At 52.3% G+C, this 26,718-nt stretch overlaps 1 long non-coding RNA gene and 4 other non-coding genes across 5 annotated transcripts in view; 4 read left to right on the top strand and 1 right to left on the bottom strand.

Annotated features, from left to right (window-relative positions):
* The window catches only part of LOC127041350 (uncharacterized), a 58,777-nt gene extending 33,783 nt beyond the window's left edge, over positions 1–24,994 (bottom strand). The window contains exon 1 of the long non-coding RNA XR_007771635.1: positions 24,912–24,994. This is a non-coding gene — a long non-coding RNA (uncharacterized LOC127041350). The remainder of the gene's footprint in view (positions 1–24,911) is intronic.
* Positions 2,392–2,463, top strand: TRNAQ-CUG (transfer RNA glutamine (anticodon CUG)). The gene has a single exon. It is a non-coding gene; the product is annotated as a tRNA-Gln (tRNA).
* Positions 10,338–10,411, top strand: TRNAN-GUU (transfer RNA asparagine (anticodon GUU)). Its single transcript has one exon. It is a non-coding gene; the product is annotated as a tRNA-Asn (tRNA).
* On the top strand, positions 15,785–15,901 carry LOC127041381 (U5 spliceosomal RNA). The gene has a single exon (XR_007771665.1). It is a non-coding gene; the product is annotated as a U5 spliceosomal RNA (small nuclear RNA).
* LOC127041363 (U2 spliceosomal RNA) lies at positions 17,033–17,219 on the top strand. The gene has a single exon (XR_007771647.1). It is a non-coding gene; the product is annotated as a U2 spliceosomal RNA (small nuclear RNA).
* Positions 24,995–26,718: the final 1,724 nt, after the last annotated feature.

Below are 26,718 nucleotides of genomic sequence, written 5' to 3'. Positions count from 1 at the left end.
GAACTTCCTGTGGGGATATGGTTCCTTTGCGTCCAGCTGCTAGAGTGAGAGTCAGGAGAGAGCAGTGTCTGGCTCACCGTTGGGGAGAGAAGAGACCTGATGAGTGCGGATCTCCCTCAGCCTCCCCCGCAATGCTGGTCAGTTTTATTACCACTGTAATAGTCAGTGCTTCCCTTCAGGGCCGGCCCTAGAGGGGTCTGGGGTATGGGACAAATCCCCCCCTTTCCTCCCCAGGCCCTGCCCCCACTACACCCCTTCCCCCAAGTCCCCACCCCATCCTGTCCCATCTCTTCCCTTCCTGCACCTTCCTGACCCATTCCTCTCCCACCCCCAGCTCTTCCCGTCCCTGCTCCTTCCCCTCCCCACCTAGTGCCTCCTGCACCCCACTGAACAGCTGATCACTGGCAAGTGAGAGGCACTGAAAGGGAAGAGGAGGAGCTTGTCAGCAAGGCCTGTAGTGTGGAGAAGGAGCTGGCTGTCAATGGGCGCTGAGCACCTATTTTTTCTCTGTTGGTTCTGCAGCCCCATAGCTCCCATGGAGTCGCTGACTTGGCTCTTTTCGCACTCTAGAGAGAGGAGCAGAACCAGGGCTATGGCTGATCTGTGGGGCATCAGGTGAGTGCCAGCGGCTTCAGGTGCTGAGAGTTTGCCTGACCCCTCAGGGTCACAGTGTGAGGTGGTGCCCCCGGGATCTCTATGAAAGGAGCAGAACAGGATTTACTTGGGGTGGGGAGAGAATTGAGAGTGTCTCAGGGGGTTGTACAGAGGTGTTGCCGGGATTAGAGACTGGCTAAAACACAGGCCATGCTGTAAGCAGGATTTAAACTTGCGCAGGGAAACCCTATTGGATTTCAACTCCCACATCTTAACCACTCGGCCATCACAGCTGTGAACACAAAAATGCCCCAATGCCAGAGAAACTGGTAAAAAATCATAATGCCCAGGTGTGAAGTCATCTGAACCACAAAATTCCCACCACAAACCTGGCTCCCAAAGCACGGGGGGGATTGGGGTTTGTTCTCTTTGCTTAGCCATGTGCAGTCACACAGAGAGCACGTTTAAAAGTCTCCCCTCCTGCAGAGCGGGAATGGGAAATGATTCTCAACTTGAAGCCTGATGTAGGGTGACCAGACGTCCTGATTTTATCGGGACTGTCCTGATATTTGCTTGTTTGTCCCGCGTCCCCACCGATGTTTGGTCGGGACCCTGGACAAACAAATAACTTTGTCCTCTGCTCCGACACACAGGCATAGTCTGGAGGGATACTTGCCCTGCCCCCAACTCCGCCCCCTCATTCCCCCATTGGATCCATCCCCAAATCCTGGCCCTGGCCCTGCCCCCAGCCCCACCCCCTCACTGCCCCATTGGATCCCTCCCCAAATCCTTCCCCTGGCTCTGCCTCTTTCCCAAGCACACAGCATTCTTCCTCCCTCCCAGGTTTGCACACAGGCCATGCCCATGGCCGGGAGCGCAGCGCGGAAGCTGCTCCAGCCCTGCAGCCTGCGGGGCAGCGCAATGGGGCTGGGGGCAGCGTGGAGCAGGCAGGGCCCAGGTGGGTGGGGGGCAGAGACACACGTGGGGCTGACACGCTCCTGCCGGGAGCTGACTGGTTCACCCCTTGCCCGGGAGCTGCAGGAAGGGCCCGGATCATGGCTCGGCTGCAGAGCTCGGAGCCCAGGCTGGGCCCAGGAGTGAGGGGATGGGGGAACTGGGGGTGTATTGGGGGTCAGAGCCGAGAGTTGGTTGGAGATGGGGCTGTGCCACTGCCGCTTGGCGGCGGGGCGGCCCTCTGGTTTTTTTTTTTGCTCCGCCCCCCATGTCCTGATATTTCCTCTTTGACATCTGGTCACCCTAGCCTGATATAAAGGAGGAAGTCTGGACCAAGGGGCCAGGGACTGGCCTTTGCTAGAGAAACCACTGTCAAGTTTTAGCCAGTTAGGATAAGTCAGCAAATAAGAACAACTTCAGGTATCAGTAACTGCTACAGGTTGCAAATTCCTACATGTAGCAGTTTCTGGCACTACACCTGCGCAGCTCTGCTCCCCGGCTCTTCTTGGGCTCCTGCTCTCTCCTTAGCTCTGCCTCACTCTCACCCAGACAGTTCCAGCTCACATGGAGGATGGGACCCCCTGGCCTGGTGACTCCCTCATTACACTGCCTGGCCTGTCAGTGCAGCTAACTTGGAGCTTTGGCCTCTCCCCATTGTCCCTGGGGACTGTCAGTCTCAGGGTCCTGATTTCCCATTGATCCTTCCCCCTTCTATTGGTGCTGGGAACTAGCCAACCAACCCCCACCCCAAACACACACTAAGTTTTAGTATAGAGCCAAGAGCCCCCTTACACAAGCCAGCCCCATGAGGTTCACCAGTGTGCAGAGAAGGCAGCACAAGCTGGTCCCATGGTATAATGGGCAGCACTCAGGACTCTGAATCCTGTAATCTGAGTTCAAATCTCAGTGGGACCTTGTGTTGGCTTGTGGTCATAGGCGGCAGGTTATATACATTTGCGGTGCTCGGGCTCCAGGAATATTCAGGGTTGGGGGCCCTGCTCCAGCAATATTTGGAGTTGGGTCTCTTCCCCTGGGCCCTGGCACCCCTCCCCCTTCTGTGGTGCGTCCCTGCCTGACAAAAAGCAGCAGGGGCCTGTCTCCTGCCTGCTCCTGTTGCTGGAGTAGAGGGATTCTGGGTAGAACTGCTGCCCCAGGAGTCCTAGTGCAGGCTGCCCTGAGCCTCTCCAACACCCCCAACCCTGAGCTCCCTCTGAACCCTGATACTCTGCCCCAGTCCTGAGCCCCTCCTGCATCATGAATCCCTCATTCTCAGTCCTATGCTCCCTCCCAGAGGGTGCACTCCTTCCCACCCCGAGAGCCTGCACCTCTCACCCCTTCCTACAACCCTGCCGGAGCCTGCACCCAGCACCCAAACTCCATCCTAAAGCCTACTAAACCCTGCACCCCTCCTGCACCCTAATCCCCAGCCCAGGATCTGAAGCCCAGACCTCCCGCCTAAATCCCCTCCCAGAGCCTTAGGCAGGTGGAGGTGGAGTTTGGGGGCAGGTTCTGGGCACCACCAAAATTTCTACAAACTTGCCACCGATGCTTATGGTAACACCCCAGAGCTTAACTTCCCTGTCTCCAGCTGTGTAAGAGTGAATCTTTCCCCTCCTGCTGGGTGTCTCACACCTCCTAGAGCCAGGTCTTTGGCTGGGATGGCCACAATGGGTTACGGCTCTAGAACTTGTTACCCTGATAGTTGGGATTCTTGCTGCTGCACCTGATGTTCACAAGCTTGGCCCTTTTGCTTCCTACCACAGTTTTCCTCTGGCCCATATGGCGCTTGAAGAAAGGAGTGACAGGGCTGGGATTAACAGTCAGGGCTTGGCAGGAGGAAGACTCCCAGACTGGAGCCCCACACACCTTCCCTCCTCCGGGCACCTAGAGCAGAGGCAGCCCAGCTCTGTCCGCTGGATACCTCAGCAGTGTAGGTGAGTTCATGTAAATACAGTCTGGTCCCAAAGCCTCCTCTCAACCCTGGTCATCAGTAGCTGCCAGGGGAGAGCTCATTCACACCTCGCTTACAAATCATCATTTGAAATTCTAAGGTTGGCCAACACTGCCGAAGCCAATGCACCGACATTGTCAGCAAACACAACAGCTGGGTGAGGAAACCCGGCTTTGTCCAGACTTTCCATACCTATTTTACTTTCTCAGGTACAAGTAGATTTCATACGTTGTATCTGCTTTTAAAGTGTGTTAACGTTTCAATTTCCATTCAAATTTGCAACCAATGACAACATTGGCAACGCTGCATGTAACTACCTGACCACTGAGGGAGGGGCTGTTGGGGAAATTCGGGGAAGGGGGTGCACAGCCCCCTGATTGGGGGGCGTATAGGGAATGCCCAGTTTCACTGAATTGAGTCTCCTACTGCAGCACCTCAGTTGGTTACATCAGAGAGGAGCTGCAGTGTCTAGGCAGTGGGATGCCTGTGCCTTTAAGAGCCCAGCCCTGGGAAGCCCATGCTGAGAGGTGCTGCCTGTGAGAGGGGAAGTAAAAAAGCCCTCTGCTCCCCCCACCCATGTTTGCAAACACTGGAGTCTCAGCCCACCGGGATAACTGTTACCCCTCTGCCCCTGCCTGTGCCAGGGTTTAACCCTCTGGTAGCGCCTCCCTCTGGGCTTAACTCTGGCTCCTTCCCCCCTCCCTGACTTTGCCTTCAGTCTCTCTCCTAACTCTGCCTCCAGCTGCTTGACCCCCTGACCAGTCAATTTCCACCCCCTGCTCAGACCCTGGCCACCCACTCCTCTGATTTGCCCCCCTTTGCCCCTTTTTAATCCCTGTAAAAAGTAGGGAGTGCTGGGTCCCATTCTCTGGAGGGAGGACTGGGTGCCTGGCCCCTGTCAGCCCAATGCTCAAAGTGCCCCATGATCTTGTGGATGTTTGCTGAGTGCTGCAGGGTCACCCGAAGGGGGAGAGAGATGTGGTTAGGAGGTGATGCAGCCAAGGGTGCCTCACCCAACACTGAGATGCAGCTACCTCTGGGGTGAGTTACACAAGTCAGCAAATGAATATGGAACAAGAAACACATTGAAAGGACCAAGGCAGCTGCAGTAGGTGGAGAAAACCAGAAAAAGCAGGAGCCCTGGATCCCAGCCCTGCCCCTCCCCCACTCTACCCTCTAATCTCCACTCCCCTCCCACATTTGAGGGGAGAACCCAGGAGTCCTGGTCCCCAGCCTTGCCCACCCCCATATTTTGATATGGCTCCATCCAACAGCTGCCCCCACAATTGCAGGGCAGTGCCACAGGACACACTGGGGCCTGCTTGTTTGCACAGGATGGGCAATGCCAGTGCTCCAGGATGGGGAGAGATGATGCTAAGGGGGAAGCAGGCAGCAGACAGCTCCCATGACAGAGAAAGAAATGATAGGGGGTGCTGTGCTGCAAGGACTGAAGGGAGTTGGCAGGGAATGGGAGGATCTTCCCTCACAGCAGGTGCGTCTGTCTCCCTCCCAATTCCTCCCCAGCCCAGGCAAATCCCGGCCCAGCTACCAGGGTTAAATTTGGCCTGGATTCCCCAGCTGCTAGGGGTGGGGCGTGGGGCTGGGAAGCATGAGCCTTTACTCCTCCTTCTCCAGACACAGTTGCATGGGCACAGACCAAAGGAGCCTGCAGCACTGCTGCCTAGAGGAAACTGAGGCACCAGCAACTGATAGACACATCATGGCTCTCCTCATCCTCATCTTCTTTTCCATGTACAACCTGGCCAGGGGAGGGAGGGGTAAACTCAGGGCAGTTGCATAGTTAACCTGTGGAACTCCTTGCAAGAGCATGTTGTGAAGGCCAAAACTAAAACAGGGTTCAAAAAAGAACTAGATTAGTTTACAGTGGATAGGTCCATCAAGGGCTATTAGCCAGGGTGGGCAGGGATGCTGCCTGTAGCCTCTGTTTGCCAGAAGCTGGGAATGGGCGGCAGGGGATGGATCACTTGATGATTCCCTGCTCTGTTCATTCCCTCTGGGGCACCTGGCACTGGCCACTGTCAGAAGACAGGAGGATACTGGGCTAGATGGACTTTGCGTCTGAACCAGTCTGGCCGTTCTTATGTCTCCCTTGGCGCAGCAGTGACACCCAGTGGGCAGTCAGAGTAATGCACAGAAGTTGTTTTCCTTGGCGCAGCAGTGACACCCAATGGCCAATCAGGGTAACACACAGAGCATGTTTCCATGGAGCAGCAGTGGCACCTCGTGTTCATTCCAGGTAATGCACAGAAGGTGTTTCCCTTGATACAGCAGTGACACCCACTGGTCAGGTGATGTAATGCACAGCGTGTGTCTGCCCTCTACGAGCAGTGACACGCACGGACCAGTCACAGTAAGGCACAGAGTGTGTTTCCCACCAATCTGGGTAATGCACAGAGCATGTTTCCCATGGAGCAGCAGTGACACTCAGTGACCAGCAGGGGTGGCATCAGACTCTTCTCCTTTAGTGGGGGACTGAGGCTACATCTACGCTACAGGATAAATTCGAATTAGCTTAAACCGATTTTATAAAACAGATATTATAAAGTCGATTGTGAGCCTCCACACTAGGCACATGAATTCGGTGGTGTGCGTCCATGGTCCGAGGCTAGCGTCGATTTCTGGAGCGGTGCACTGTGGGTAGCTACTGTAAAATAATGAGTCCAATAACGTCAATTTGCATCCACACTAATCCTAATCCGATATAGTAATATCGATTTTAGCGTTACTCCTCTCATTTTGTAGGAGTACAGAAATCGATTTAAAGAGAACTTTAAATTGATATAAAGAGCAGTGTAGTGTGGACGGGTGCAGCGTTAAATCAATTTAACGCTGTTAAAATCAGTTTAACAGCATAGTGTAGACCAGGCCTGAGATGGGCTAGACAAAAAAAATTGGGGAGCTGTGCCCCCCATCACCTGGCCTCACCCTTCACGGGGGCCAAGCCTCTGTTCCTTCTCAGTTAAAGGCCAGGCTCATCTCCTCTCCCCCCGGCTAGGGTTTACAGCAATACAAACTTTATTAAAATAAAATAGTAAACAGGGTTTACTTAAAATATTCTAAATCTGTCCAAATTTTAGTACTGAATCCAAAGTTCTCTTAAAGATCCCATCAGTAACCAAATCCTAAATGAAAAATTGAAACCAAAAACAAGGCTTAATTTAAAACCCAAACATTAAGAAAAACTTTGTTTGTAAAAATAAAAACTAACAAATGCTGTAAATTAATAATTTCAACATTTTATCAAAAAAGTCTACTACAGCAGAATGATAAAATAACATCAAATAAATAAGCATGACCACTAAAACCTCCTATAAAGGAATTGAATCCTGAATCCTTGAATACTGGTCAAATCGTAATAAAATATGCAGAACTATGTCAAAACTAGTGTTGCAAGTCAGCCATTTCAATCCAGCAAATGTCAATTAAAAGCTCCATTCCAACTAAAAAAACCAAAACAACCCAATAAACCAAAATGGTCACAGCCTGAAACAAACCTACACAGAAGCAAAATTAAACCTGCACCAACACTGGAACAAACGATGTAAATTTCTATTTCTAACTTCTTGTGTCTCCCAGGAGGAAGGTGTTTTGCACCCCAGTAGCCAGGCTGTCACTGCAGCTTTCCTTTCATTAAATAAGATTTTTACCAAATATAAATTGCCCTCCAATTTCTCTAAGAGAAATTGAAATTGTATCTTTGCACTAATATCCCAAGTGTGCAAGTCCATCCCCTCAGAGCAGCCCCACACCCTGATGCCAGGGGAGAATCCCAACTGGTTTGTGCATTTGTAACCCTGGGGCCTGAAGCTGATGAGAGAAAGGGAAGTGAGCCATCTTGGAGCTTTCCGAAACCACCTACGGGGAGCATAGGGATTTGACTGAGTGACATCCTGGCTAATATTCACCTTGTTCTCCGCCAGCAGGATCCACTGGAGAGCTCGGGAGTGACTTGACCATGGCAGCACCCTATTTACATATTAAAAGATGGCATTTTGGGGCCAATGGGGTAAAATGTGAGTACTTTTGGGGTTGGGACCCACATGAGAAGGGATGTGGACAAACTGGAGAGAGTCCAGCAAAGTGCAATAAAAATGATTAGGGGACTGAGACACATTACTTACGAGAACCTACAGGCCATATCCTGTATGTTAAGCTAAGGCAAAGTTAGCATATGTATATTGTGACCTTTTACTCAGAGAGGAAAATCGACCTTTATCACGTTACTTAAAAAGATAAGTACCCATGCCTGTCCAAGACCTTTACTTAGACCAATCGACAATGGAGAATAGCATAGGGTTTTATTCAGTGTTGTACCCACAGATTTAACAGGTACACTACAAGGTAACTTATGTGCATATGTACATGTCATCAGCAAGCACAAACATACTAGCCTATGAAGTAAATGTACCCTAATTTTTTGTGGGTGAGGAATGAAATTTGAGCATAGGAGGAAGGATTTCCGGCCCTTGTGCCCTATAAAAGAGGTAACCCACCTCACTAGAGCACTTTGCTCTATCATTGTGACTTAATTCCTCCACTCTCTCTCTATGTACTATCAGTAGGCTGTACTTTTTCTTAAATTTTAAGTTTCAAGGGAACTAGGCTAAGTTCGGTTTCCCTACGTTTTTAGTCTTTGTTTATTAGGTTTTGATTTTAAGTTTAACATATTCAAGTAAACCCTAAGTAACACTAGCATTTTCTAAGCACTGCATCTTTCATTTAAGAATTGAGAAACCTGAACTGCAAGGCTGGTCCTGTGTCTCTTACCACCAGGTTATCAAGGAAGGCTGTGAGTATATTAACCAAATCTTTGTTGCATATAATGCCATATGTATCTTTTGAATAGCAGTAATGCAAATGTAACTTTGTAAGTCAATTAAATTAAATAACATGTAAGCTAATCAATTAAATTTTCATCAAATTATCCAAATTAATATTATTAGTACACCCTAAATCACGGTACATGGGACAGAGAGTTGGAGTGCAGAGGGATGAAGGCACTGGTTCTAGAGGTGCTGACTCTGAGGTGGGGTTAGAATGAGACATTCAGAGTGCAGTAGAGGACTCAGGGTTAGGATAGAGAATTGGGCTGTGAATGGTCTGGAATGAGGCCAAGAAAGAGAAAACTGAGATGCAAGAGAGAAATCAAGCTAGAGCAAAAACCAGAGAAGAAATATGCGATGTGAGCTGCAAAGGGGAAAAAAAACCTCTGCCTATCCCCTCTCACCAAAGCATCTAAGAACCAGATGAGAGACATCTCTCTCCCACTACAACAACAATTCCAGTTGACCTGGACTGAGGAAGGAAATCTTCTCCTTTGCAGCACTAGCAAACCTGGACTGAGTCATAAACACCTCCCCACATCCAATCTGGTGTTCCTGGCCTGGGACACGGGAGGCGCTCCTCTCTTCTCCATTTGGGACATGACGGGATAACAGAAGTGACAGGGCTTTATGGGAAATAATTATTTGACTGATTCATGTGCAAGTCCTAGTCCTTTTTAACACAAACAAATGGTTTATCCTGCATGCTGATGCCAGTTTGGAGGGTCTGGGAGCAGTCCCGTACCAGGAAGTGGAAGGAAATGTAAATCTGTAGGCTTTTCCAGCTGAGGACTGTCTGATAGCGAAACTCGCTATCCCATCCACCAGCAACAGTTCTTGGTCTTGAAATGGGCCATCACTGAGAAATTTCGAGACTGCTTGTGTGGTGCTCAGTTTCAGGTATGGACAGAGAACAATCCACTGACTTATGTGTTAACAAGGACTAAGTTGGATGCTACAAGGCAGAGATGGGTGGCTACTTTTGCTAGCCATAACTTCGCATTCAATACCAATGAGTTAGTATAATAGGGAATGTGATTTATCAGGACCACCAATTCTTGGCTGGCGGGAGGATGTAAGCAGGTGTTTTTTAATCTTTTCCACAATCTTGTTTAAGCAGGGTCGCTATGAACTCTACCCTGCCATCTGTTGGTGATCTGTTGTAAAGGCCTTTTGAGGCTGCTGTCATTTGCATGGTTCCACCCACCCCGGATTGCATGATGGGAGTGCTTGTCCAAACGGTCATTTCAGCTGCTGTGGGATCCCCAGTCTCTTTGTTATTGGGGCAGGAGTAATGCAGTGTATTTTGCTGTTCGCTTTGGATCAAGGAGAGAGTAACTGTAGCTGGCATTTGAGGCCTGAGAGCTTCACCCTCGCCTGAAAAGTACTCATCATTAAGGGGTCTGGGTTCCCAATGCCCAAGGCTTGTGGGAGGCTGGAATGGATGTTTGTTTGGCTTTTGGCAGCCGGTGTGTGCTGGTTTTGTTTCTGTTGTCCCTGGTGTGTAAAGACAGAGGTGTTTTTGAATCTGTTTGAGTTGTTGTTAGTGGTGCAGTTGTTGGTCTTAAGCTTATGCTGTTTGATTTCTTTCAGGGTGTGTTTTGGTTCTGAGAGGTAAAAGGCAGCTGCTGTGTGTGTGGTGTTATGGAGTGAGGTGGCGAAGGTTGATTTGCAGAGGTGGTGCATGTGCCACAAAAGTTGTGGGGGCCCACCCCCAGCTCTGGTCCCAGAGGCCAGAATTTGCATTAACCCACCTGCTGATCTCTGACTAGGAATTTCGCCCTGCTAAACTTTTCCAGCAAAACAGGCCAAAGAAAGTGTAGGCAAGCACTGTACCGCAGCCCCTGTGCTCTTTTCGGTTCCTTCCCACAGAACTTAAACTGCATACCAGTCCAGTCCCTTGCTGTTGCTTGTCTAAGAACTGCATGCGTATGGTAGACCGTACCCTGTGCTGATTCCCGACTTTTGTGCTCCATACAGCCTTGCCCGTCTGTGTCTCTGTGGCGCAATGGGTTAGCGCGTTCGGCTGTTAACCGAAAGGATGGTGGTTCGAGCCCACCCGGGGACGGCGATGAGCCCGTGCTACTTCCTTGCTTCCCTGAGGCCTGCAGGGAGCCTCCAAAGTCCCCTTTTGCTGCCTCTTGGCCTCAGTGCTTTCAGCTGGTGGCCCAAAGAGCGTGCTGGATGCCATTCAGAAACCCGTCTCCCAGCAGCCGTGCTGGAGGCTCAGGCTTAATCCTCGAGGCCGAGCACAAAAACTTTCAGCCGGGAACATTTTGCTCCCTTCCCGCCTCTGCCAAAGCGGCAAGGGAGAAGGGGACGAGACACGCCTGCTCAGAGACGCCTCCCTCCCACTTCCCTGTAGGCTGTGCAAAGCTGTTGGCCTGCCTCATGCCTCGTCAGGAAAGAGCAGCCATGCTGCCCAAGCCTGAGTCACGTGCGCAGCCAGGCCCGCCGCGGCTGACGGCGCGCAGAGCCACGTGAGTCAATGGCAGGTCGAGTCAGTAGCCTCGGCTCTTTCCCCTGACAGCCACACAGCACTGTCTAGTGCCCCGAGAGCCTCCCTCGTGTTCTCCCGCAGCCCGCCGGGGTGGGTGGGAAAAGGGGACCAGGAAGCACTGCAGCCTCATTCTGGGACAGGAGGCCCTTGCCACACCCAGACCTCCCTCTTGCCTTCAGCCCAGGTAGCCAGGGAGCTCTCTGGCAGGCCACCAGCCTCAGCAACCTCTTGCCGCTCACCGCCTCGCTGGAAGGCCCAGAGGGAAAAGAAACAAACACGCACATAGCAGAGGATGGTTCCGATCCATCGACCTCTGGGTTATGGGCCCAGCACGCTTCCGCTGCACCACTCTGCTGGCTCTTCACAGCCCTGCCACCCAGCCGGCACTATCCAGATTAGGGCCTTACGCGCTCTCGTGCTGGCAGGCGGATGCGCAGGCTGCTGGCAGCTGCCCTGGTCACAGGATTTTACAGCATCTGCAGGGTAAAAGGGATCTCTTTGGGGTTTGGACCCCACTGGGAGCTGGGTAGCTGAGTGCCGGAGACGGGAGCAGTTCTTAAACTGTTCTCAGTTAAGCCTTCAGCTGGTGGGGGACGTGGTTCAGCCTTGGATCCCTGTCTGCAGCAGGCAAGCGCCTCTGGCTCAATCGGCCCCCCTCGCTGTCTTAGCAGACTAAAACCCGGAGCAAACACACAAGCCTTGCAAAGGAAGAGGAGCCGGGATCTCGAACAAATGTCAACATTTTATTAAGATGACGTTCAAAGGAAAAAAACGGGTACGGTACAGCGTTTAGGAGCAGAAGTTTCTGGTGATCAGGGAACAACGTACAGATTACCCGGGGGTGCGAAGTTCGCTTTAAGATCGGGTGGCATAAGGAATACATAATGTGCAATAGCCCCGACTGGGGGTAAAAGGTTAACGTACAGACACTGAGTTAGGAGGGTATGTTGTCCATGTGAGGGCTAAGTTCAGGTGTGGAGTATAAAGAGCGGATAGGACGATGAGGATGGATTGACCCGCATTTGGTGAGTTTGAACATTCAGTGTTTTTTAATCTTTTCCACAATCTTGTTTAAGCAGGGTCGCTATGAACTCTACCCTGCCATCTGTTGGTGATCTGTTGTAAAGGCCTTTTGAGGCTGCTGTCATTTGCATGGTTCCACCCACCCCGGATTGCATGATGGGAGTGCTTGTCCAAACAGTCATTTCAGCTGCTGTGGGATCCCCAGTCTCTTTGTTATTGGGGCAGGAGTAATGCAGTGTATTTTGCTGTTCGCTTTGGATCAAGGAGAGAGTAACTGTAGCTGGCATTTGAGGCCTGAGAGCTTCACCCTCGCCTGAAAAGTACTCATCATTAAGGGGTCTGGGTTCCCAATGCCCAAGGCTTGTGGGAGGCTGGAATGGATGTTTGTTTGGCTTTTAGCAGCTGGTGTGCTGGTTTCGTTCCTGCCGTCCCTGGTGTGTAAAGACAGAGATGTTTTTGAATCTCTTTCAGTTGTTGTTAGTGGTGCAGTCGTTGGCCTTAAGCTTATGCCGTTTGATTTCTTTCAGGGTGTGTTTTGGTTCTGAGAGGTAAAAGGCAGCTGCTGTGTGTGTGGTGTTATGGAGTGAGGTGGCAAAGGTTGATTTGCAGAGGTGGTGCATGTACCACAAAAGTAGTGGGGGCCCACCCCCAGCTCTGGTCCCAGAGGCCAGAATTTGTGTAAAGCTACGCACTGACTTGTTACTCAGAATCTGGTTTCAGAGTGTGGCACAAAAGCTGTGCCCCACAGCTTAACTCTCAGAATCCAATCCACAAAATTTGTTTGCTGTGTGAGTGGTGAGGAGCTTTTTCCCCAACTATGGAGTTGTTTTCAACTTCTAATGTGGAAAACAGATCACAGCATAGCCCTTTAGAGATACTGGAAAACTGCTTTGAGTCACTAACCGCTTTTTATTTATGGTTAGTTTTAAACATGGGTTAGAAACATAAAACATCCTACTTTTTAACTAGAGAAACACAAAGAACATAAAATGTGCATTTTAAGATTCCACAAGAAAACCATAGCACTAAGCACAAATATCCCTTTTCAGTCTTTCTTATTTCACCATGTTTTGGAACCCATGTCCCTTGCCTAACGACATTCATGTAGGTTCGGGTGAGTCCCGAAATCATGAACCGCTAAGTTCCGTTCTACTGTCCTTGATTCATATCACTGGAATAACTGCACTTTATTACCACTGCCCTAATAAGAAAGAGACTGAGGATCCCACAGCAGCCGAAATGATCCTTTGGACAAGCACCCCCATCATGCAATCCGGGGTGGGTGGAACCATGCAAATGACAGCAGCCTCAAAAGGCCTTTACAACAGATCACCAACAGATGGCAGGGTAGAGTTCATAGCGACCCTGCTTACATCCTCCCCCCAGCCAGGCAGATTGGACAAATGACCCGGGAATAGTATAAAAATATTGCTCAGGCAGGCAGGAGTGAAATCAGGAAGGGCAACTCATGCTTGGAGTTGTAGCTAGCAAGAGATATTAAGAGTAACAACAAGAAGAGTTTCTTCAGGTATGTTAGCAACAAGAAGAAAGTCAATGAAAATGTAGGCCCCTTACTCAATGAGGGAGGCAACTTAGTGACAGAGGATGTGGAAAAAACTAATGTAGTTGATGCTTCCCCCTGTCCCCATCTTCACGAACAAAATCAGCTCCCAGACTGCTGCACTGGGTAGCATAGCATGGAGAGGAGGTGACCAGCCCACTGTGGAGAAAGAAGTGGTTCAAATCTATTTAGAAAAGCTGGACGAGCAAGAATCCTTTGGGCTGCATGCGATGCATCCGAGGGTGCTAAAGGAGTTGGCGGGTGTAATTGCAGGGCCACTGGCTATATTTGAAAAGTCATGGTGAGCGGGGGAGGTCCCAGATGACTGGAAAAAGGCTAATGTAGTGCCCATCTTTCAAAAAGGGAAGAAAGAAGGAGGATCAGGGGAACTACAAGCCAGTCAGCCTCACCTCAGTCCCTGGAAAAATCATGGAGCAGGTCCTCGAGGAATCAATTCTAAAGCACTCAGAGGAGAGGCAAGTGATCAGGAGCAGTCAGCATGGATTCAGCAAGGGCAAGTCAAGCTTGACTAACCTAATTGCCTTCTGTGAGGAGATAACTGGGTCTGCGGATGAGTGGAAAGCAATGGAGGTGTTACTCCTTGACTTTATCAAAGCTTTTGATACAATCTCCCACAGTATTCTTGTCGGCAAGTTCAAAAAGTATCGGCTGGATGAATAGATTATAAAGTGGACAGAAAGCTGGCTAGGTCGTCGGGTTCAGCGCGTAGTGATCAATGGCTCCACGTCTAATTGGCAGCCGATATCAAGCGGCATGCCCCAAGGGTTGGTTCTGAGGCTGGTTGTGTTCAACATCTTCATTAATGATCTGGAGGATGGCTTGGACTGCACTCTCAGCAAGTTTGCAGATGACACTAAACTGGGAGGAGCGGTCGATACGCTGGAGGGTAGGGATAGGATACAGAGGGACCTAGACAAATTAGAGGATTGGGCTGAAAGAAACTTGATGAGGTTCAGCAAGGACAAGTGCCCAATCCTACACTTAGGACGGAAAAATCCCATGCACTGCTCCAGACTAGGGACCGAATGGCTAGGCAGCAGTTCTGCAGAAAAGGGCCTAGGGGTTACAGTGGATGAGAAGCTGGATATGAGTCGACAGTGTGCCCTTGTTGCCAAGAAGGCTAACGGCATTTTGGACTGTATACGTAGGGGCATTGCCAGCAGATCGAGGGACGTGATCGTTCCCTTTTATTCGACATTGGTGAGGCCTCATCTGGAGTACCGTGTCCAGTTTTTGGCCCCACACTCCAAGAAGGATGTGGAAAAACTGAAAAGAGTCCAGCCTAGGGCAACAAAAATGATTAGGGGGCTGGAAGACATGACTTATGAGGAGAGGCTGAGGGAACTGGGATTGTTTAGTCTGCAGAAGAGAAGAATGAGGGGGGATTGATTGCTGCTTTCAACTACCTGAAAGGGGGTTCCAAAAAGGATGGATCTAGACTGTTCTCAGTGGTACCAGGTGACGGAACAAGGAGCAATGGTCCCAAGTTGCGGTGGGGAAGGTTTAGGTTGGATATTAGGAAAACCCTTTTTCATGAGGAGGGTGGTGAAGCATTGGAATAGGTTCCCTAGGGAGGTGGTGGAATCTCCTTCCTTAGAGGTTTTTAAGGTCAGGTTTGACAAAGCCCTGGCTGGGATGATTTAGTTGGGGATTGGGTTGGAGTAGATGACCTCCTGAGGTCCCTTCCAACCCTGAGAGGCCATGATTTTTAAGCTGTTCCCGTGTATCAAGGTGAGCTGCAGCTCAGCGAACCCCAAGGATCTGAGGCCAGCTACTTTGCAGGAGAGACAGACCAAGCAGCAAGTACAACACGGGGTCGCACCCCGGCCGGCAGATAGAATCTCATGTCTGAGATCCCGGCTCCTGTTCCTTTGCAAAGTGTGTGCTTTTGCTCCAGATTTTAGCTGTGGGCCAAGTGCCCTCTGGCTTCTCATCCAGGCTCCGTCCTCCATGTGCCTGGCCATCAGCGGGACTGTCTCAGGAGAGCAGCTTCCCCACCCTCACTGCATCCCAATCTCTGCCCAGCTGGGGAAGGAGCAGAGGCAGCTCGGAGAAAAGACTCCTTTGAGCACTGGAGACGGCCGGAGCATCTTATTTGCATACCCACAGTGCATTGCCTGCAGTGAAGCGAGTCCCTGGTCAAGGGGCTGGTTTTGCTCCCTGTGTCCCCGGTTCCCATGATCCAACTCAGGCTGTCAATCGGTTCAATTCCATTTCCTCTAAAAGCTAGCAGTTTAGTGGGCTGTGAGAGTAGTCACCCTGACTTGTGGTAGGATATGCGGTTGCCCCGGCAGAGACTCTGCTTTTCTTTTTCTTTTTCTTTCTTCTTCTTCATTTTCTTCTCTCCCCTTCCCAGTTTGTATAAATCTTTTGCCTTTTACTAAAGATTTTTGTGGAGAGGAGCATTTATGAATTTGTACCCAATTTTTTTGAGGCTTTGTTTTGGTAAGGCAGTTCCCTGTTGTGAAAAAAACAGAAGGATACTATCTCAACTAGTGTCAGTAACTCAAGCTTTTCTATTAGTGTATGAAAACAACTGAGAGCTCTGAAAATGACTGTGTGGGATTTTTTGCCCCCCTTTTTTTTTTTTTTTGAGCTCATCGTGTTAGTGAGATGGCTTCCTAGCTAACAGGGGACTGTTTTGTGGTGTGTATTCTGCTGGCTCTTTGGTTTCATAAGTTTTTGGTTATCACACTTAAAGAGCAGCAAAGAATTGCATTGTTGTTTGTGTTAACGTTTGGTCTGTCCTAAGAGTGTATGGTTTGGAGTCATTTGTAACTCTTGGGTTAGTTATTGTCAACAGCTTATTTTTGGGTCCCTGAGTTGAAAGGCTGCTCTTGCGGATTTCAGTTTGTCATTGTTGGAAGGTCAGTTAAAGAGCTGCTTTCTTAATCTAGTCCATGAGGGTTCTTACGCCGCCCTCCTTAATATACCTTCCATAAGGTAATTGCATGGTTTCCCTCGTCTCCCCACAGAAGAGAAATTATCCATCCCTTTCCTGTTGGGAAAACACCAGTGTTTTTAAATGTTTTGCCCAGATGAGGGATAGTTCATAGGAGCAGAAGAGGAGGAAGTTTGTGGCCATTTGAGTCAGATTCCTAGCATTTAAGGCCAGAAGGAACCAGCCGATCACCTCAGAGGGACTAAGGGGCACCAATGCCCCAAATAGCAAGGAACTGCTTTGATGCAATTGACTGTATGTTTGATATAGTTGCGTGGGAAGGAGCAGAAAAGAGCACTGGGGCTGCGGAATAGCGCTTGCATAGGCTTTCTTTGCCCTGGTTTCCTATAAGAGTTAACAGTGAGAGATTGGTAGTCACAGGTCAATGGGTGGGTTTATGGAAATTAGGAGTCTAGAGGGGAAACCAAGGAGAGGAAGGCATCTGCAAGACTTGTCTGTCTTTGAACAGAATTGTGTGTTAAGGGTTCTTGCTTTGAATTCTTCCACTGGAGTCATTTCGGGGAACTGATTCAGTCTTCCATAGAGTTCCCTAGTTATGGTGTTTGTTGCATGCCTGGGAGCTCGTCCTGGTGAGGTAGAAATGGGTGGGCGCAGGGGTGTGCGTGCGTGGCAGAATGTCAGCATTGTTTCTTGGCTCTCTGGAGCTAAGATCAAAGCATAGTGTCTGTTCATGATAATCTGTCTTTGATGTGAGCACTGTGTATTACCTTGATTTTTGAAAGAGAAGAATTTGTGAGAACAAGAGCTTGCTTTGTCTACCCCATGCATGGATCTGGTATTGCAGTGTCTCTAGGAACAGTGTATTTTCTTTAGGGGAGAACCTTCTCATTAGAAAAACAGAAAAGAATTAAACTGTGATGATTTTTTTTTCAAGCAGATTTTTTTTTTGAAAAAGCAGAAAAATATGGTGTTTTTAGTGGTTTTGTTTCTTTATGATAAACACAATACAGTTACACTTCCTTGGAAGTGTTTTGTGAGTCTGCAGATGTGAGAGGTTCTTCTTTGTCTTGCTAGATAATTATTTAAGAGGCTGGACTTCTTCTTTCTGCTGTGAGTCTTTTCAACAGTATGAGGGACAAATGCTTTCCGGACTCTGGGTCTGTTGGGGAGATGGTTGGTTTTTTTTGTTTTTGTTTTTCTTGGGGTGGGGGCTTGGTAATATTTGAGATTACGTGTACATCAACAACTGCACGAGTTACACAGACTTCTCCGTACCCGACCTACATTCTATGTATCTTGGTTCGTAAGATCTAGACAAGGCACTAGATGTCGTGCTGCATCCGGCACACAAGGGCCCCAAGCCTGATTTTTTCCCCCCAAACTGACTGTAATCTAAATGCTAAATAATTACCCTTAACTTCTCATTATTGCCACCCTCACTATTGGAAAATCCCCAAAATCACAACAGTGACTTATAAATCATGAGAATTCTTTGTTTAAAAAATGTAATGTGGGTTCTCTATCTTTCCCTTCCAGTTTTCTGAACCAGGCAAGCTTGAAACTTACTTTTCTAGTGCAGCCAGAGCCCCAGAGAGCAGGAGCCCCTGGAGCCTGGGGCTGGCAGGCAGTGAGGTTCCTCACGGTTGTGTATTACACACACACTTTGATCTCACCCACCAAGCATCAAGTGTGATCTCCTCAGGCACAAGAACAGCCTTAACATGGAGTCACAGACAGCCCCCTTGGGCACCCTGACTCTAGCTTGCCACCCAGGTGTAGTAGAAGCTGCTGTAACACTCAAAATCTGTATGTCCTTTAGGGCTAACCCTAGCCAAACAGCCGGGATCCCTTGCTTATGCTTAGAAGGCATGCCGTCTCCCTGAAGTCCAAGCAGCATCGCGGGTGGGGACAACAGTTTCTTCCTGACAGAGATTTTTATTCCATTCCCCCAGAGCTCAAGCTGATGGGGGCAAGTGTTTGTGCAGGTCTCTGCCTCCTCGTGGGTGTGTGAGGGGGAGCAATCAACCAGGTCTTTTGTCCATGGATGATCCACAGTGGCCTGTCTGATGTCTCAGTCAGGGCCTTCTCCTGTTGGAAAGGAGATGACGCTTCTTCTGGTAAACTAGCATTTCACACTTGGTAATGCTTCTCTCCTGAATGGGGGCGGAGTGGCAGCAAGGGGGTTTACAGCTTTAGTGCCAACGCTTATATATCACCTTACAACACAGGCTACGGCTATTATAGGTGAGAAGAATGCATGCAGCAACTGACGAGCTAGTCATAAACTCTAAACACATTTTTATGAATCTAATGCCTGTTTTAACAACACTAACAAACAGGTGAGCAAGACTAGTTTCCAGCCATGCGTTTGTCACTTATCAGTAAGGCCTAGGGGCCTTGGCGTGAGCTGGCACCTGGTCTGCCAGCGTCAGAAGAGGATCTTCCCTCTCTTATCCCCAGGTGTTTGTACTGGGAGCAGTACTGTTCAACTTATTCATAAATGATCTGGGAAAAGGGGTAAACGGTGAAGTGGCAAAATTTGCAGATGATACAAAATTGCTCAAGATAGTTAATTCCCAGGCAGACTGCGAAGAGCCACAAAGAGATCTGACACAACTGGGTGACGGGACAACCAAATGGCAGATGAACATCGGCGCTGTTAAGTGCAAAGTAATGCACGTTGGAAAACAGAATCCCAACTATCCCTATAAAAAGATGGGGTCTAAATTAGCTGTTACCATTTGAGAAAGAGATCTGGGAGTCGTTGTGGATAGTTCTTTGAAAACATCCACTCAATGTGCAGCGGAGTGTTGGGAATCATTACGAAAGGGATAGGTAAGAAGACAGAAACTATCATATCGCTTCAATATCAATCCACGGTACGTCCACATCTTGAATACTGTGTGCTGATGCAGTCGCCTCAATCTCAAAAAAGATCTATTGGAATGGGAAAGATTCAGAAAAGGACAACAAAGATGATGAGGGGATATGGACCAGCTTCTGTCTAAGAAGAGATTCATAAGATTGGGACTTTTCATCTTGGAAAAGAGACGACTAAAGGGGAATACGACGGAGGTCTATAAAACCATGACAGGTGTGGAGAAAGTAAATATAAAAGAAAAAAACCGCTGTGGCTCTTTGACAGCAGCTCAACCACACTGCTTCTTCTGCGGCAGTTCAGCGGCGAGTCCTCCCTCCCTTCCTCTTTGGTAGACATTTGGTGGCAGCTCAAAGACTAAGACAGGAAAAGGGGGACCCGCCGCTGAATTTCCGCCAAAGACCAGACATGCTGACCCGATACCAGACGGGCCGCCCCTTTGAATTGGCTGCTCCAAGCACCTGCTTGCTACGCTGGTGCCTGGAGCCAGCCCTGCTTCCGTGACAAGCAGGGGCTGGTGCAGAGCATGGCAGGGCAGGGAGATGACATCTCCTCTAATAGCGGGGCCGTTTCACAGCAAGGGAAGCACCTCCCCGCAGTAGCACAGACCCACTTACTCCTCCTGCTTTCTCCTGACACCAGCACCACCCTTCCCGGCAGCACCTGCTTCCAGACTCGCACCAGAAATGAGAAGTTTAGGCCGGGCCTGGCAGCAGCTGTCAGGAAATGGAAGCAGGAGACACAAACACTCCCATTGTGCTGTGGGGCCCATCCTGGCTGGTGGGAGATGGAGGCAGTGGACACTACCACCCCCATGGTGCCGTAGGGTTTTCAGATAGGGTGCCCTCCCCAGGGTTGGGCTCCAGGGGAGGTTTGGCATCTTAAGGGACTGGGTGAAGAGGCTTGGAGGAAGTTTGAAGACCAACAGTGAAGGGGAAGTTGGACACTGGCCAGAATACCAGAGAGACAAGGCAGGTGAGGTGATACCTGTTACTGGACCAGCTTTGGAGTCACACAAGGTCTTCTTCATGGAAGGGAAAGGTGCTCAGAGCATCACAGTTCAACAGAAGGTGGAACACTCTGCCCCGAACACCAGACTTTCCCCTACTTACTGGAAAGGGGCGGCAGTCCCCACTGTCCTGTCAACAGCCCCACTACGTAACCCAGAGGTGGGTGCATCTTAGCACCAAGACACCAGTGGTCACCGCTTCAGAGGAGATGGTACATACAGGCCACTGCCCTACGTGGCCACCAGACGTCACAGACTGTGCTCTGTCTTAGCTGGCCCCACATGTTACTGCCCCAAGAGGTGAGGTAAACACAGGCTACTACTCAAACTGAGCACCTGGGGTCACTGCAGCAAAGGTTAAGGGGGATACAAGCGGGGCACTGTTGCACATGGCCACCAGGTGGCACTGCTGCAATGGCGCTTTTGCGGTGGAGATGATAGGCCACTGCCTGATGTGGCCACTACCACAATGGCGTGGGGAGAGGGGGAGGGAGATACCAATAGGGCACTGCCACACCAGGGCACCACGGGGAGGTCACTGCTCCAATTAGTAGAGATACACATCGGGTAGTGCCCCAACTGGGGGCCCTACCCTAGAGAGAGGGGGGGGGCTGGGGAGAGAAGAGGAAATCAAAGGCCACTGCCTCACTTAGCCATCGGGGTCACTACCTAAATAGGGGACACACACACACACAGGGCACTGCCCCACTTGACCAGCAGGGGTCACTGCCCCAATTGGGGGATATACAGAGGGTATTGCCCCACAGGAATGCCAGGGATCAGTGCCTGCCATATCTGGCACACGGGTAGAGGGGAAAGGGTGACCAGATGTCCCGATTTTATAGGGATAGTCCCGATATTCGGGACTTTTTCTTATGTAGGTGCCTATTATCCTCCACCCTGTCCTGATTCTTCACACTTTCTATCTGATCACCCTGGGGGCGGGGGAGGGAGGGGGCTACACACAGGGCACTGCCATACTGGGCCTACAGTGCACATCCCTAGTGGGGGAGTGATACACACCAGAAGCAGGGCTCACTGCCACAAAGGGGTTGGAAGACACCCAGGGCACTGCTTGACACAGCCACCCAGGCACCCTGCCCCCTTGGGGGAGGTGAAGAATACACATTGGGCACTGACTCCTCTGGCTATTAGTGGTCACATGCCCAATATAGGGGTTGGGGGGGAGTAAATACACACAGGGGACTGCCCCAGCTGGGCAACACGAGTCACCGAGATGAGAGTGGGATATGCAGAGGGCCCTGCCCCAATGGCTGATATACATACAGGGCCCTGCCTCACCTACCCACCAGCGCTCACAGGCACAATGGCAGTGGTGGGGTCACACAGACAACTGCCCTCAGTTGCCACCAGGGGTCGCTGCAGCAATGCCATGGGGGATACATGCCAGGCATTGCTGCCCCTCGCCACCAGGAGTCACTGCTCCTACAAGAAGGCACCTACAGGACACTCCCGTGCCTGGCCAGCAGAGGTCACTATCACTGGGGAGGGGCTATGGGGAAGCTGAGAAAGAGCAACTGCATGCAGTGGGGAAAATCATAATCTACCGGGGAGAAAGAACGGACTCCACTAGGACATCGCACCAACTCCAGCCAGGCTGGATACCAGCAATTCGGGGCTGGAGCAGCTCCAGCTAGAGGCTGGGTGGAGACAGGTGACCTCGGTTTCTGCGCTGAGCAGGCTGCTTTGGCAGCGAGGAGGGAAAGGGAACCCCCTGCCCAGGTTCTTGCTGCCCAAGGAAGGGGAGATCTGCGGCACTCTTTGGAGTAGCTGGTTCAGCAGCCGTGAGCCACATGCTTCTCCCTGCCTGAGCTCTCCAGGAGCACATTACGTACAGGTGTGCGCTGGATGTAGGCACCAGTGTAACAACAGGGCCAGACTCCGCTGAGTGCTGCCTGTGAGAGACAGGGCCAGAGTCAGATGGGCAGATGGGGGAAGGACATGACAGAGCCAGCGGCCATGAGCTGATCCCATCACAAGTCCAGCCTGAGACATCACCATCCGTCCCTGCAGCTCTCCATCTGTCCCGCTCTCCGTCCAACCCTCAACCCCCCATCCATCCCCAACGTATGCCACACATACCCCTTCACCCATCTGCCTCACGCACTCATCTATTTCCTCATGCATCCTGCTGTCCCTCTGATTGTCCCTGCAGTGCCTAGCACAAGGAAGCATAGTGGACCCTGAGCGAGGCTTTTGGGTGATGCATAATGGAGCTAGCGGGTGAAAGGGGCATCTCTAATCCCAGCCCCACTTCTCCTCTGCCCAAAGCCACGACCATGAGCCCACCCCTCTCAGTCTCAGACCTCACAGCCCCAAAGACATGAACGGCCACTCACACTGTGACCTAGTTACAGCAATGAGGTCTTCCCGAAGATAGGAGGTGGGAGGAGCAACCCTCAATCCTAGCAGGCAGGACACATCCTTCCCAGTACGGCAGAGACCCTGCCCATGGGCAGATAGACCCAGCTGAGCCCATAGGAGACTAGGGGAGGGGGAGCAGAGGAAGAGAATGCAGGCAACTGAACATGACAGGTGTCCATGAAAGGAAAGAGAGAGAGTTTGAGTGAAAGTTGGCCAACACAGAGATAGAAACCAAGGAGGACGAAAGAAATTCACAACAGGGAGTCACCCTCATGGATCCAACTTTCTGCTAGGGAGCACACACCACTCCTGGCCAGAGAGATGATCAGCTCTCGCAAATGGCAACATCATCTCCCCTGAAGCCAAAGCTAGTCCAGAAACCAACATCCAGGTAACAAGAAGTCCCTGCCTGGAGCCAGGACGGCTGTGACCAGAGCCCTTCCCAAACCAGATACACATCTCACCAACAGAGACGGTTACTCTTGTCCCAGTTAGGCAGCTCTTGCCTGACATCAACAGGATTCACGCTGTCACTGCTCTCGATCACTTTCCATCTCACCTCAGGGCTGGATTCCATTCCTGCGACTTCTTTTCCCTTGGTATGAAACACAACACAAGAGGAAAAGAAAAAGCAATGGTGGTGAGGCTCCTCTTCTCGCTACTCCCGCACCCCAGGGCTTCGGCTTCAACCCTCTTCCCATTCTGCCATCACAGCTACAATTAGAAATCTGAACCCGGGGCTCACACCTGGTTGTCTCCCCAATCCTAGGCCCTGTCCAGTATGTCTCCCTCCACAGAAGTTATCTGGCCTCATCTTGCACTCCATCTTCATATTGCTCTTATCCTTCCCAGAGCTCCTACTCTGCTCCTCAGGCCTGTCTGTCCACAGCTCTGCAGGCAGAGGGGAAGAGGCATGATGGGAACACACACGCTCCATTCCAGACACCACACAGCATCCACAGGGTTACCAAAACACCTCATCTTCGGCCAAAACCACACCCCACCCCGAGGGAGCAAAAAGCCTTTGTGAGCACAGCACACACAAGACAGGAAAACATTAACACCCACAGCCAGCCCAGCCAAAGTAGGAGCTTCCTCACCTTCCCGGCCACAGGTCCATGGGGCTCATGGATGGAGAAGTTTGCTGGGCTGTGGGGGTCCCTGAAGAACTAGCTCAGCATGAGAATGACTGGGATGTATGTGGAGGCCTGACTGTGGGCTGGGCTGTCCAGGAGGACCTAAGGGAAGGGAATAGGGGGATTAGAGATAGAAGAGGGAGGGGTTACCAAGGAGCATTGTGGGAATGTGGGATTTAGAGAGCCCAGAGTGGATGGGTGTCGGCGGGTTGGACAACCCCACAGTGGTTGAAAAGGGGAACCTGGCAGGTTTGGGTGTAGCAGAGATTGAAGATGAGGAACCTCACACCCTAGGGATGATCTGGGGGAGTGGAAGGATGGGAAAGTGGGGCCCAGCAATGAGAAATGGGTTGGAGGCAATTAGGGGTGGGGCGCTGAGAACAGGGATGGGGGAGGAGGAGGAAGGGGGGGCGGGGTGCTGAGGACGGGAAGGAGGATGTGGGGATGGGGCGAGAGGAGGTCAGTGTCGGGGTGCTGAGGACAGGGGGGAGGAGGAGGTCGGGGCAGAGGGAAAGGCCAAGCAGAGTGTACACGATGGGGGAGGGGATGCTGGGGGCTGAGGGATCCCCACAGATGGGGGTGGGGCTGGCGAGAGGGTCACAACAGATGATGGGACACTGGGGGGGCAGGTTGTGGGGGCTTGAAGGTGCTGTAGGGGCCCTACAGAGGGAGAGGAGGGGGTGGTGCTGGCAGGAGAGTCACAGAAAATGGGGGGTGGACACCGGGGGGGCAGGTTGGGGGAGGTTGAAGGCCCCGCGGCCCCAGGCTGCCGCTTGTGGGGCTGCTCCCAGGCAGCTCAGCCCCCCCCGTTGCCCCCCCAGGCCCAGCGGGGGGGGGGGGTAAAGCCCTTTCACTCGCGCTGCCTCTGCCCTCTGCCCCCCCCGCCCGGCTCCCACGGGCCCGGGGCTGCTCCCGGGGAGGGGCTGGGCCTGGCGCCTGGAACTGGGTGTCTGAGCCCCCGGCCCCCCCCGTGCGGAGCCGCCTCTCCCCGTCCCGCCTCAGCGCCCCTCGGCCCGGCCCCGCCCGCCGGCTGCCCCCGAGCCCGCGTCCCCCCCGCAGCGCCGGGGCGGGTCCCACTGGTGCCCCCCCCCGGCTCCCCGTGGGGAGGGGGCGGGGGCAGCGAAGCCTCGGGGGGAGGGAACCAGGCCCGCACCCCACGCGCCGAGTCTCTGTCCCGCGCTCTCTCCGCCAATCAGGGAGCGGGGAGGGGCGCGGCGAACTGAGAGCTACGGCCCCTGCTCCAATAGAGGCCGCGTGTGAGAGGGAAAACTACGCTTCCCAGGGTGCACCGGGAGGGGGCGCGTTGCCTGAGCAACTTGTCGTCACTTCCGCTCTGAGACGAGCCAGGAACTACAACTCCCAACCAGCCCCGGGGCGTTTCCGTTCTCTCGAGTGTAGGAGAGGGCGGGTCCCTGGGTCAATCGGACACCTCCCCCCCCCCCCCCCACAACTCCGCCCCCCGCCCCGCGCCCCCAGAGAGCCCGCCCCGTTGCAGTGTATGGAACCTGCTCCGCGTGGGAACGTGCCGCGCCGCTTCGCCCCTTTCACCCCGCACAAAGCAGCTGATCGGGGCGGGCGGGGGCGGGAACGGAGCGCTGGGATGCAGTTCCTGGTTCGTCTCACGGCGGAAGGATGACACGGTTTCTCAGGACAACCGCCGCGGGCGGGGCCGGGGCCGAGGGCGCTGGGCCGGGACGGGGAGAGGCGGCCTCCGCAGGGGGGGCCGGGGGCTCAGACACCGCTGTTCCAGGCGCCAGGCCCAGTCCCCTGCCCCGGGAGCAGCCTCCGGGCCCGTGGGAGCCGGGCGGGGGGGGCACAGGGGCAGAGGCAGCGCGAGTGGAAAGGGCTTCACCCCCACCCCCGCTGGGCCTGGGGGGCAACGGGGGTGCTGAGCTGCTGGGGCAGCCCCACGTGCGGAGCCTGGTGCGCGCGGGGTCTTCAACCTCCGCCCAGCCTGCCCACCAGTGTCCCCCCTTGCCTGGACTCTCCTGCCAGCACCAGCCCCCTCCTCTCCTTCTGTAGGGCCCCAGCAGCCATTCGAGCCCCCACAACCCTGCCCCCAGTTCCCCATCATCTGTTGTTGACCCTCTCGCCAGCCCCACCCCATCTGTGGGGATCCCTCAGCCCCCAGCATCCCCCTCCCCATCGTTTTCACTCGTACCTGCCCTTTCCCTTTCGCCCCGACCTCCTCCTCCCCCCTGCCCAGCACCCCGAACACCTACCGCCTCTCGCCCCACCCCCCACATCCTCCTTCCCGTCCTCAGCACCCGCCCCCCTCGTCTCCTCCTCCCCCATCCCTGTTTCTCATCGCCCCACCCCTAATTGCCTCCAACCCTTTCTCTTGCTGGGCCCCACTTTCCAACCTCCCACTCCCCCAGCCTTCCCCAGGGTGTGAGGTTTCCTCATCTTCAATCTCTGCTACACAACCTGCCAGGTTCCGCCTTTTCAACCACTGTGGGGTCGTCAAACCCGCCGACACCCATACCACTCTGGGCTCTCTAAATCCCACATTCCCACAATGCACCTTGGTAACACATCTCTCCTCTGTCCCTAACCCACCTATTCCCTTCCCTCAGGTCCTTCTGGACAACCCAACCCACAGTCAGGGCCTCCTCTACATCCAGTCAATCACATGCTGAGCTAGTGACCCCCCACCCAGAGACTTCTCCATCCATGAGCCCCATGGACTGTGGCCAGGAAAGCTCCCACCTTTGCTGGGCTGGGGTTTTGGGTTGTTTTAATCTTTCCTGTTTGTGTGTTGCTGTGCTCACGAAAGGCTTTTTGCTCCCTCAGGGTGAGTGTGGTTTTGGCTCGAAGATGAGGTGTTTTGGTAGCCCTGTGGATGCTGTGGGGTGTCTGGAATTGGGTGTGTGTGTTCCATCATGTCCCCTTCCCTCTTGCCTGCAGAGCTGAGGACAGACGGTCCTGAGGAGGCAGAGAAGTACTCTGGAAGAGAAAAG

The sequence above is a fragment of the Gopherus flavomarginatus genome (assembly GCF_025201925.1).
Source record: "Gopherus flavomarginatus isolate rGopFla2 chromosome 13 unlocalized genomic scaffold, rGopFla2.mat.asm SUPER_13_unloc_2, whole genome shotgun sequence".
Classification (NCBI taxonomy): Eukaryota; Metazoa; Chordata; order Testudines; family Testudinidae; genus Gopherus; species Gopherus flavomarginatus.
This window is presented reverse-complemented; position numbering and strand designations above follow the sequence as displayed.